Below are 12477 nucleotides of genomic sequence, written 5' to 3'. Positions count from 1 at the left end.
GTTGTGAGCCACCATGTGGTTGCTGGGATTTGAACTCAGGACCTTCGGAAGAGCAGTCGGGTGCTCTTACCTGCTGAGCCATCTCACCAGCCCTTATTTATGTATTTATTTATTTATTTATTTAGTGTCTGCTCTTGTGGCTGAAGCTCAGGACTTCTCAGAACTCCAGCTCTGGGGGATTGTACCACCCTCTACTGGCCTGTGTGAATAACTGCACTCATATATACATTACCTCCCCTGCCCCCAACACACACACACACACACACACACACACACACACACAAGTAAACATACACATAATTTTAAATTAAAAATAAATCAAAATTTTAAAATAAAATAAAAAAAAAACCCACCTTCTTGCTTGCTTATATGCCAGAAACTGTAGACACCTTTACTTGGTGGAGACTGTTACTGTAGTATCACAGACCCAGAGAAAAGCTACAATGCTAAGACAGATCGGTGCATTCTTCAGCAGTTTGAACATTATCCCGGCCATTTTTTTCTAATTATGAAGAGCTTTCTTGCTAATTATTAAATCCATGTGTATTTCAGGAGGAATTCTGCCCTTGTTTGCTTCACTCACAGTCAATCCATCATGTGTACTTTTAGGAGCTATTTGATGTTCAAGAAGCAATTAGAACTCCCGTAATGCTCATTTCTGAGAAAAAGGATGTGGGTGAATTTAAGCAAAACCATATGTTAATAAAATCCTCAAAAGAATAAACAGAATGTTATTGAGGAAAGTTATGATCCACTGTGGGGGCTCGTCAGACTCCAGCAAAGTCCGTGTGACTGGAGCGGCCCGCACGCACATCTTTATTCCACATTTTCTCCCAGGGGGACTGTGGAAAGATGAGAGAGGGGATTGTGTGGGGAGCACAGACATGTTTGGCATGCTGTGCCCAGCTGTATTGAAACCTAGATTTTTTGGAAACCTTCTTGCCACAGAGTATCACAGACTGCTTGCAACAATATCAACAGGACTATTTTAAGTGCACACTGAACCCTTAAGAAAGCAGAAGTCCAAGTTATTTGTGCCTGTGTTTCTCTTTTCTCTGACCAAGGATGAAAAGTATAAAGGGTCCTAAACCTGGAGAGAAACGCAAATTAGACAGATGAAGAAGTGGAAGACATTGTTTATACACTAATGATGGATCTGATGTTTGAATTTTTAAATTGTCATAGTATTATATATACATACATAAATATATATATTCAATCAAGCAAACACAGCAAAATGCAGGGACACTGAATGAGACATGAAACTGATGGATGCACAGGAGGAACATGAGAACATGGACATTTGGTTAGTGAACTAACTAGATTTTTTTCCTACCATCATACACACATGAGAAGGACACAAGTCTCATACTCTTGCTCTACAGGAAAGCAATACCCCCCTTAAGAATACGTCTCCATAGCCTGGACACTGGATGGTGACGCCTTTAATCCTAGCATTCAGGAGGCAGAGGCAGGCTCTGAGTTTGAGGCCAGCATGGTTTATAGAGTGAGTGCCAGGACAGCCAGGGATAAGCAGAGAAAACCTGTCTTGAAAAAAACAATGGGGGAAGGGGCAGGCAATGTTACTATCTCTGTTTCCCCACACATGTGAGCATGCATGGTGTACCCTTGTGCACATTCATTCTCTCTCTCTCTCTCTCTCTCTCTCTCTCTCTCTCTCTCTCTCTCTCTCTCTCTCATAAAAGTTAGCATTATATGAAGACATTTTACAAGAGCAAATAACAAACCTTTCTGGAGAGACAGACTTAGTTCAGATAACAAAATATTCACACAGATAAAAACCAAGGTTAATCAAAATTAACCTTGTAGAGGCCAGAGGAATAGCTCACTGGTTAAGAGCCACCCTGATCTTAGAGAGAGCATCAGAGCTCAGGACCCAGCGCCCACCCAGTAGTTCACAGCTGGTTCACATACAACTGCAGACGAGGACTCATGCGCAAAAATTAAAATAACACAAGATCTTTTTAAAAATGATCCTTTATGGGGCTGGTGAGATGGCTCAGCAGGTAAGAGCACCCGACTGCTCTTCCGAAGGTCCTGAGTTCAAATCCCAGTGACCACATGGTGGCTCACAACCATCTGTAATGAGATCTGATGCCCTCTTCTGGAGTGTCTGAAGATTGCTACAGTGTACTTACATATAATAAATAAATCTTTAAAAAAAAAAAATGATCCTTTATATATTATAAAACATAACTTTAAGATGATAAAAAAATGTGCATTAAAGATGATATGGCTTCTGAGTCAGGTCAAACCTTAAGTTTCTCTATAAAGGGGGCAGGGAGAACTGTGATGCTAAAGACATCATAGCAAATGATAAAAGAAGCATAAATAAGGTGCTATGGAAGTTCAGTGGAGGAAAAAAAAAGTGCTGTCCTGCTGAAGTTATAGAGAAAGGGGAGCCCAAGGAATGAAAAGGGGAGAATTCTCAAAATCAGTAAAACAATGGAAAGGTTTTTTTTTTTTTAGAAGAATTCTCTATTGGAAGAAGGGCGAGGCTGTGTGTTGGGATAACTGAAACCTGCAAAGCATGAGGTAAACAAGAGACGCCATTGCATGAACAGAAAAAAACAAAGACCGGAAGCTTCCGGGTGAGAAAGGTTTAAACTGGCCCGAGTATGCGAAAGGGAACTGAAGTACAACTTAGGAAAGAGACGGTAAGAGGACCTTGGTCACTCACAGCCCGAAGCTACTCTAGGGAGACACTTTTGCCCCTCCCTTGGGCTATTAGAAGCAATGCCCATCCCGCCCCACCCGCCACGAACTAGAATTTCCCCAGGAATCTCCCCAAAGGGGATGAAAAAGGGCGGGGTCCTGGTGCTAGCCAGAGAAACCGGACTCCCAGGAAAGGATTTCACACAATTCTGACAAATCAGACTTACCTTGCAGGACAGAAAGGAACCTAGCAGGAAGGGAGAAAAGACACATTTTGGGTGTCAACCACTTAGCAGGTTGAGCCTGGATAGGTGTCAGGAACCAGGTTGTGAAAACCCCTGCTTGTGGACGTTGTACATCGTGGTGCGCACTAGGCTCCGCACCACGATGTACAACGTCCACAAGCAGTACCTTGCAGGACAGAAAGGAACCTAGCAGGAAGGGAGAAAAGACACATTTTGGGTGTCAACCACTTAGCAGGTTGAGCCTGGATAGGTGTCAGGAACCAGGTTGTGAAAACCCAGGCATCCTACATCCCAGGCATCCCGCAGCCCAGGCATTCTTACAGCATGCAGCTGGGAGCCATATAGTTCTTTGTCAGGAGCCTTTTCCCCTCTCTCTGCAAGGCCATTTCATGGGAATCAGCAAGATTCTGGCCCTAAACAAACATCAAGGACTGTTATGAGAGTCTTCCAGTATTCCAGAGCTGCCCAGAACTGTCATCTTGGGCTGATAGGAGGACCGGAGCTTCGAGATAAGCTGCCCAGTGTTCCGGAGCAGTGACGTCAAGGACCTGAGTTGAATCACTGAAAGTTTCAGACTTGCGGTCTGAAAGCCACCCCCATCCGTCCTTCACTACTTCCTTTTGATGACTTCCTAACTCCTTTCTGTATACTATATAACTTGAAGCCTTTTCCCCCAGTAAATGAGACTATGACAAACATGCATGGTCTCCGTCTCTTCCTTTATCCCATTTCTATCTAGGTTTGGAATCCCCCTCGAGGACCATGGAATAACTTATGTCCCGCGGGTCGGGATAGATAGGAAGGAGCGATTACAGTCTAAGCCGCTGCTGGAATAACTTTATTCCGGGTTTTTGGTTTTGTTTTGTTTTGTTTTATCTTTCCTCTTCAGCTGGCACCGGCTACTTTCTTCCTCAGTAGGGACACAAGACATGAATGTTTGGACGCTACAGGCGCTGAAGTCTCAGCTTTGCTACATCCTCCTTGCTGCGTGTGTCTTGGCCCTGCTTTCCTTTAATTTGGAAGCACATGTGAACTGTGTGGACTCGGTTGAACCATTTGGAACATTCCAGTGTAAATTCGTTGATCCGGAAGCCCTGCCAATGGACAGTTGAGGTGTCTGCGGTAAAACAGGAAAGGCTGACTGGGGTTCTGGTGAACTTTTTGGAGCCCAGGGAACCAAGAGTGTTGGGGATACTTCTATTTTAATTCGTGTGGTATAAAGTCTGTACTATCCCAGAGAGAATCTGACCAGTCTTCTGTGGACTTGCAATGCGGAGAGCGGGAATACTGTGAACCGAGACATTCCTTTTTATCTGTGATTTTGTGTATGAATACATGGGCATTGGTCCTTAAGTTCCTGGAGAAAGAGAGGAAGGAAGGAAGGAAGGAAGGAAGGAAGGAAGGAAGGAAGGAAGGAAGGAAGGAAGGAAGGAAGGAAGGAAGGAACTGAGAGGCAAACTTCTGGCCTTTGCATTTTTAAATTTATTTAGATCCCTAATTTATAGTAAGACTATGTCTGTGTGTGTCCTCACCTGTATGTCTGTCTGGGTCTCTCTGTGTGTTCCTCTGTGTGTGTGTGTGTGTGTGCGCGCGCGCGTGCACGTGTGCGTGCGTGTATTTGTGTGTGTGTGTGTTAGGAATAATTTTGGACTATATTAACATAGAAGTGCTGTTACATGCCAGGGTTTTTTTTCTCTTCCTTTGAAAAGATAATGAGCTAAAACAAAAAACAAAAACAAACAAAGTCCCATAGGTGTTAACTATAGAATTTGGGATAGAAAAAGGTTGGGGGCACATGGACTCTGTCTCATCCAGGCCTAACTAAAAATGTAGATATCGAAAGATTCACTTGGAGCTTTCCGGCTGAATGTTTGATTCTGATACTTTCAAATTAATTCTAAAAACTGAAGCTGAAGGCTGGAGAGATGGCTGGAGAGATGGTTAAGAGTACTAGCTGCTCTTCAAGAGGTCCTGAGTTCAATTCCCAGCAACTACATGGTGGCTCACAACCATCTGTAATGGGATCCGATGCCCTGTTCTGGTGTGTCTGAGGACAGCTACGGTGTACTCATATAAATAAATAAATCTTTTAAAAAGAATTAAAAAAAAAAACTGAAGCTGATATAAAATTGCTTTTTTTTTTTTTTTTACGGGAAGTAAAGTGATTTATAACAAAGATTTAAAATACAATCAGCTGCCAGTGCCTAACAAATACAGAAGTGGATGCTCACAGCCATCCATTGGACTGAGAACAGGATCCCCAATGGAGGAGCTAGAGAAAGCACCCAAGGAGTTGAAGGGGTTTGCAGCCCTATAGGAGGAACAACAATATGAACTAACCAGTACCCCCAGAGCTCCCTGGGACTAAACTGCCAATCAAAGAAAATACATGGTGGGACTTGTGGCTCTAGCTGCATATGTAGCAGAGGATGGCCTAGTCGGTCATCAATGGGAGGAGAGGCCCTTGGTCCTGTGAAGGTCATTTGCCCCAGTATAGGGGAATGCTAGGGCCAGGATACAGGAGTGGGTGGGTTGGTGAGCAGGGGGAAGAGGGAGGGGATAGGGGATTTTCCGAGGGGAAACTAGGAAAGGGGATAACATTTGAAATGTAAATAAAGAAAATATCTAATAAAAAAGAAAACAAACTATATATATATATATATATATATATATATGTACATATATATTCAAAAACTAAAATAAAATACAATCAGATTATCTTAATTTGTCATGAATATTGTTTAAATTTAATAATGTGTTTAAATATAATAAATCTATACTGCCTTATAAACTTGGACAGTATTAATTTCTTTGAAATCTGTTAAAATGGTACTTGGGATGTACTGATGTGTCTCACAAAACGTTAAAGTGATTGAAACACAGCGTGAAGATGAGCTACGGAGATGGTTCAGTGAGTAAAATATGTGCTGTTCAAGAATGAACATGAATTTGGTGCTTTTTTTTTCCTTGGCTTTTGGAGACAGGGTTTCTCTGTATAGCCCTGGCTATCCTGGAACTCACTTTGTAGATCAGGCTGGCCTCAAACTCACAGTGATCTGCCTGCTTCTGTCTGCCCAGTGCTAAGATTAAAGGCGTGCGCCACCACACCTGGTTCAAGACTTGAGTTTGGATCCCAGGCCCAGTAGCTTATAATTTCTAACCTCAGGACTATGAGGCAGAGACAGGTGGATTCCAAGGGCTTTCTGACCACTCATTTAAAAAACAAAACGTGAGCTCTAGTTTCATTAAAGGGCCAGTAACATTATTAGTATTAATAATAATGTGGAGAAAAATTAAGATATTTCAGTGTCAAACTCTAGTGTCACATATTTACACAGATAAGCACACACACACACACACACACACACATGCACACACACTCATACCCCATATCACACAAATACAAAATAAATACAGTATTAAGAGCTATCTGATCTTCTAAAGAAGGTGTTTTTTATTTTTAAGGTTCTATTTATTTTCCTGTGTGTGTCATCATGAATGTAGGCTTGTGTGTGTGTGTGTGTGTGTGTGTGTGTGTGTGTGTGTGCAGGTACCTGGAGGTTGGGAGGAGGTGTCGGATTCCTCAGAGCTGGAGTTAGAAACAGGTGCTGTTTTGAACTCTGGTTGGTTCTCACAGCTGAGCAGCAAATACTCCTAACGCTCAGCAGCCCCTAAAGCAAGTATTTTAGAGACAACAAATATCTCTCATGCTTGATTGAAAGTTCAGTTTGCGTCAATAAAATAGCATTCCTCGGAATTTTCATAAGGAAAGGCTTTGTTATTTAGTTGGTTTGCTGCTGTTGTTGCTCCGAGGCAGGGACTTATGTAGTCCGAGCTACCCTTTGACGCCCTGTGTATCTGAGGGTGGACGTAAATTCTACCTCCCAAGTGCTGCAATTATGGCGGGAATCATTGCATGCAGCCTAATGGCTACAAAATCTGTATTGACTACACAGATTGTGATTAGAATTTTCTTGCAAAACAGATTCTAGAAATTAATTTTTATTTGTAAGTAGTCAAATGAAACAGGAAATGAGAGGATGTTTTATATTCATCTAAATTCTTCTAAAGGATATTAAAATCATTTTTATTAGATTATTCCCATGGTTTTGGAAATAATATGTCAATAAATATTATTGATAAACATGAAATTTTAAAATTAAGGCTATGGTACATGTAAAATGTTAGATATGTTTGTCAAGTATGTTAATACTAAATTTTCTTTTCATATTGAAAATTATAAGAGATGTGTTCTATACAATCAGTAACATTTAGGATGTAGGTAAACTTACCCTGTATTATTAGAAAAAGGACTATGTTATTAAGTCTTACAAAAAAGAGATTGCCATTTAAAGGGTGATTAAACTATGAAAATATGGTGTTGGAGAGATGACTTAATGGTTAAAAGCATATACTGCTTTTTAAGCAGACTAGAGTTCAGGTCCCATGACCAGAGCAAGTGGCTCGCAGTGTCTGCAGCTCCAGCTCCAGGGGACCTGACACCCTCTTCTGGTATCTGCAGGCACTGCACTCAAGTCCACAAATGTATACTCACACACACACACACACACACACACACACACACACACGCACACACATTTAAATAAAAATCAAATCTTCTTTGTTAAAAGTTCAGAAATTGCTTCTTTCAGGGACAGTGCTTGGAATGGTCCAGTGTCTGGTACACCACTGCAGGCTTTCCTGCAATCCCGCCTCTAGCAAAACTAGGGAAACTAGGTTCCTCCCGGGAAACAGGTATGTTTGCCTTTAGGCCAAGACGGCAAGGACAGTGCCAAAATCTACATGCAGCAAGTGCCCAGGCCGACTTAGGTGGTTTCATGCCGTAAGACCTAAGCTCCTCGTGAGATTGTCTAAAACAGAAGCAGCCAGCGGGGTCTACAATTGATTGCGCCCTGTGTCTTCAATGTGTCTGCCACAAGATAAAGCAAGTATCTTCCCTGAGGAGCAGAAAATGGTTCTGAAAATGATGAAGGCCTGAGCACAGAGTCAGAAAGCAAACTGGGTATGACGTCATGTAGTAAAAATCAAGGCTTGTTCTAAAACAAAGTCAAGCTCAGAGATAGTCCCAGTTGTTTTCTTTTATCGAGCAAATAAAATATAAACTTAAGAAATGAGTTTAGAACTGGCCTATGAGGACAGAAACTTTTGAATGGTTCCTGGGATTTGCTCCATTTGAAATATACATTTTTTTTTTTTTTTGTCAGTGCTGAGATGTGATGATTTACCTCTTGGAATAATAAAGTTGTCATTCAACATTGGTTCAATGTTGCTAGTAAGTAGTATATCTTGTAATGCTATGAGGTTGAATAGTTTCATATATAAATTGCTATGCATGTACGTTGTAAAATTATCAAGATAAAAACCAGTATTGTTCACAAAGACAGTTTGATTTTGATCTCTATGTTCATTGAATCATGAGACACAACATTTATGTTTGTAACAGAAAATGTTCTCATAACATACACAGTATAATGTATATAACATGCATGGTATAATGTATATAACACACACAGTATAATGTATATAACATACACAGTGTAATGCATATAACACACAATATAGTGTATATTACATATATGGTATAATGCATATAACACACAGTATAATGCATATGACACACTGTATATAACATACACAATATAATGTATATAACATACACAGTATAATGTACATAACACATACACAGTATAATGTATATAATATACAGTATAATGATGCATAAATCCCTGGCAGATGCAACATGATGAAAATATTAGGGGTTTTATTTTGTATGGTTTCCAAATACTTGTTTATTTTTGTTATTGTTTATCTCTTCTTTCTTTTTCCTTTCTTTCTTTTTTTTTTGCATGCTATGTAAATTCTATTTCATCAAGCCAGATTTCAAACTTTCTTCCTGGATGAGAGGTAGTATTCACGTGCATGCGTGTATATTTTGTGCATGAAGGTGCACATGTAAACATGTGTGTGAAAGCCATAGGTCAATCTTGGGCATCATTTTTCAGGCACCATACACTCTGGGGTTTGTTTTTGTTTGAGACAGGGTCTTCCTACATAGCCCTGGTTGACCTGGAACTCTCTATGTAGACCAGGCTGGCCTCTCCAGTACTAAGATTAAAGGTGTGAGCCAGCCCCAAGCCCTCTAACCCTCACACCCCTTTGAACACAGTGTTTCTTACTGGCCTGCTGCTTGCTTAGTAGTCTAGTCTGGCTGGCCCACAAACTGTCTCCCCTTCTCCAGTGCTGGGATTTTAAACACATGCCATCATACCTGGTACGTTTTTACACGTGGGTTCTTGAACTCAGGCAAGCATTTTCTTCAGTTGAGGGGGGACTGTGGAGATGGCTTAGTGGTTAAGAGCAGTAACTACTTTTGCAGAGAACCTGAGTTTGGCTTCCAGTACCCATGCTGGGTGGCTCATTAATCATCTGTAACTCCACCTCCGGGAAATCCATGCCCTCTTCTGGCCTCCATGGGCACTGCAGAGCGATACGCACACACAGACATGCAAACATGCATAAATATAGAAATACAACTTTAGAAAGAAAAGCTTTTGGAGACAGGGTTCACCAAGTTGTTCAGGCTGACCTTGAACTCACTGTATGAACGAGCAGGACTTGAATTTGTGACTCTGCTGCCTGCCTCAGTCTCCCAAGCATCTGGGATTACAGCCCCTGCGACCAGGCCCAGCTTATTTTTTAAAAATAAATATATAGAGATTACACCTATAAATGCTATCTATAATTTTTATAGTTTACAGAGAAATACATCTTATAGAAAAAGATTTATTTGTAATTAAAGTGACTAGTGAAAATGCTTAATTCATTAATTAATGAAAAGTAACTAGCTAATTTCATTAATTCATGTAAATTAATAATTAATGCTTTATATTCAAAGCAGTTAGACTTTCTTAGATGCTGATCTGCTTTAAATAACATTTAAAGAGAGCCAGCATTAAAAGACAAGAATTTAATGGTTTCTGTTTTCTGTTAATTTGTCGGGCTTTTAGAAGAATCAAGGCTCATTTCAACTTCCGTTTAGGGAGACAGGGTCTCACTATATAGCTCTGGGAGGACTGGAACTCACTATGTAGACCAGGCTGGCCTGGAACTCATAAAGATCCACCTGCCTTTGCCTCCCAAACTCTGAGATTAAAGGCATGTGACACCAGCCTGGAAAGCTGACATCTTTTAATGGTCACTTTATAGCTTTGCTTAAGAGAGTAACGGAGACACACACATGCTCCTGGTCCCAAGTCTGTTTTTGGTCATTAATGCTATTTTCAAAAATCTTGTAAAGATATTTCTAAGTGACTCTTTCCCTCCAGGGGTTCTAGGAGCTGTGAGTTCCTTGAACACATGGTCAAATTCAAGAACCACACCACACACAACCATTCCTACAAATGGTACAGAAACGGCATGAAGAAACCCTAGTCACAAAGGAATTAATTAACTTCTTTCTTTCTTTCTTTCTTTCTTTCTTTCTTTCTTTCTTTCTTTCTTTCTTTCTTTCTTCCTTCCTTCCTTCCTTCCTTCCTTCCTTCCTTNTTTCTTTCTTTCTTTCTTTCTTCCTTCCTTCCTTCCTTCCTTCCTTCCTTCCTTCCTTCCTTCCTTTCTTTCTTTCTTTCTTTCTTTCTTTCTTTTTTCGGTTTTTTAAGACACAGTTTCTCTGTGTAGCCCTGGGTATCTGGAACTCACTCTGTAGACCAGGTTGGTCTTGAACTCAGAAATCTGCCTGCCTCCGCCTCTGCTTCCCAAGTGCTGGGAATAAAGGTGTGTGCCACCAATGCTCAGCAGGAATTAATTTCTTAAGGGGTTCCACCTCAGGTTCCTCTGAAACCTCATTTTCCAAGCTTAGCAAAGGGAGCTGAAGAGGGCTCAGGTAAGCAATGTGAAGGCCATGGGGGCCCATGCTAAGGTCTTTGTAAAGAATGGTGTGACTGTAAGCTCAGAGGAGCTGCTATCATTGCCCACCCCAAACCTGGAAATCATGTTTACTCCTGCAAAACCAAGACCTGCCAATAAAAGCTCTGCTAACCCAAGGCCAAGCCCCAAAACAAGACCAACCCTACAGTCATCTCAGGTCCCAGGCTTAAGCTATTGTCCTGCGTCTGCTCTAGCTCCCAAAGACGTCCACGCTCCTGTAAGCCCTAACACAAAAGACCCCTGCTTGCCAATGTGAAGGCAAACGGGCTGAGTGACCAAGTTCCCTTACCTAACCCTCTGGCTGCTGGCAGGTAGCTGGTGTCTATGCTATTTTTACAAATAAACTTGAGGCATTTTAAAAAATAGATGTTTCAAAATGTAATTTACCTAAGGGACTAAGGGACTATCCAAGTTAAATTTGAATACAGTAATGTAAAACAAGAATTCAATTCTTTGTGCCAAAAGTAACAGGATTTTCTTTAAAATGATGCTCTGCTTTTAGTAAGGACACTGGCTAGTTTTATGTTAACTTGACACAGTCTATACTCAATTGAGAGGAGGGATCCTCACTTGAGAAAATGCCTCTATAACATCTGGCTATATTTTCTTGATTAGTGATTGATGGGAGAGGCCCCAGCCCATTGTGGGTCATGCCATCCTTGGGCTGGTGGTCCTGGGTTCTATAAGAAAGCAGGCTGAGCAAGCCAGTAAGCAGCACCCCTCCGTTGTCTTTACATCAGCTCCTGCCTCCAGGTTCCTGCCCTAATTTTCTTCAGCAATGGACTACAAAATGAAAGTATAAGCCCAAATACCCTTTGCTCCCCGACTTTTGGTTATGGTATGTTCATTCATCACAGCAATAGGAACCCTAACTAGGACAGTGGCATTTACAAAAGGAATTGGCTTACAGTGCAGAGTTTGTAGTTTATTTTGATGACTACAGGGCTAGAGAAAGGGCTCAGCATGTACTGCTACTGCAGGGGATCCCAGCTTGGTTTTCAGCACTCAGACCACGTGGCTCACAACTGATAGAGGCCTCAGTGGTAAATCAAGGTTTCTACAAGATGGACAGACGACTTTTTCACCCAGGCCTAGTCATATCGTAGGACGGAATGTCTGTTGGAACAACCTTGGGCATTATTGGGGAAGAGAGACTGTAGGAAAGGTATGTAGCCTCCTAAGGCTGCAACAATTCCCTTTCCCTAAGCATTCACCCATAGAAAGGCTTGCAGCTTGCTTTCCCCCCTGACAGGCCTCATCCATATCCCTCAGGAGAGAGGCTGCCTGTCACTGTGTGTGCTAATAAGCACGATTTTGTCTGTTGAAAGTCAGACTCCTGTCTCTTTGCTGCATTCTGTGTCTTTACACTGCCTCAGATGTCTAACAATGTTATCATCTGTAACTCCCGCTCTAGGGGATCCCACACCCCTGACCTGTATGGGCACCTATGCTGTGACCCCTATGGCCAGCAGAGCAACAATCTGCAGGAGGCAAGAAGACAGTTCAGTTCAACTTTACTAAGTAGCCAGTGTTAATTCAAACTTCAGGATCCTGGCCTTCCCCACCAAATAGTTTATTTTGGGTCTATTTAAGCACAGAACAATTTGGTGCT

This window comes from Mus pahari, chromosome 3 (assembly GCF_900095145.1).
Source record: "Mus pahari chromosome 3, PAHARI_EIJ_v1.1, whole genome shotgun sequence".
In the NCBI taxonomy this organism is placed as follows: domain Eukaryota; kingdom Metazoa; phylum Chordata; class Mammalia; order Rodentia; family Muridae; genus Mus; species Mus pahari.
This window is presented reverse-complemented; position numbering follows the sequence as displayed.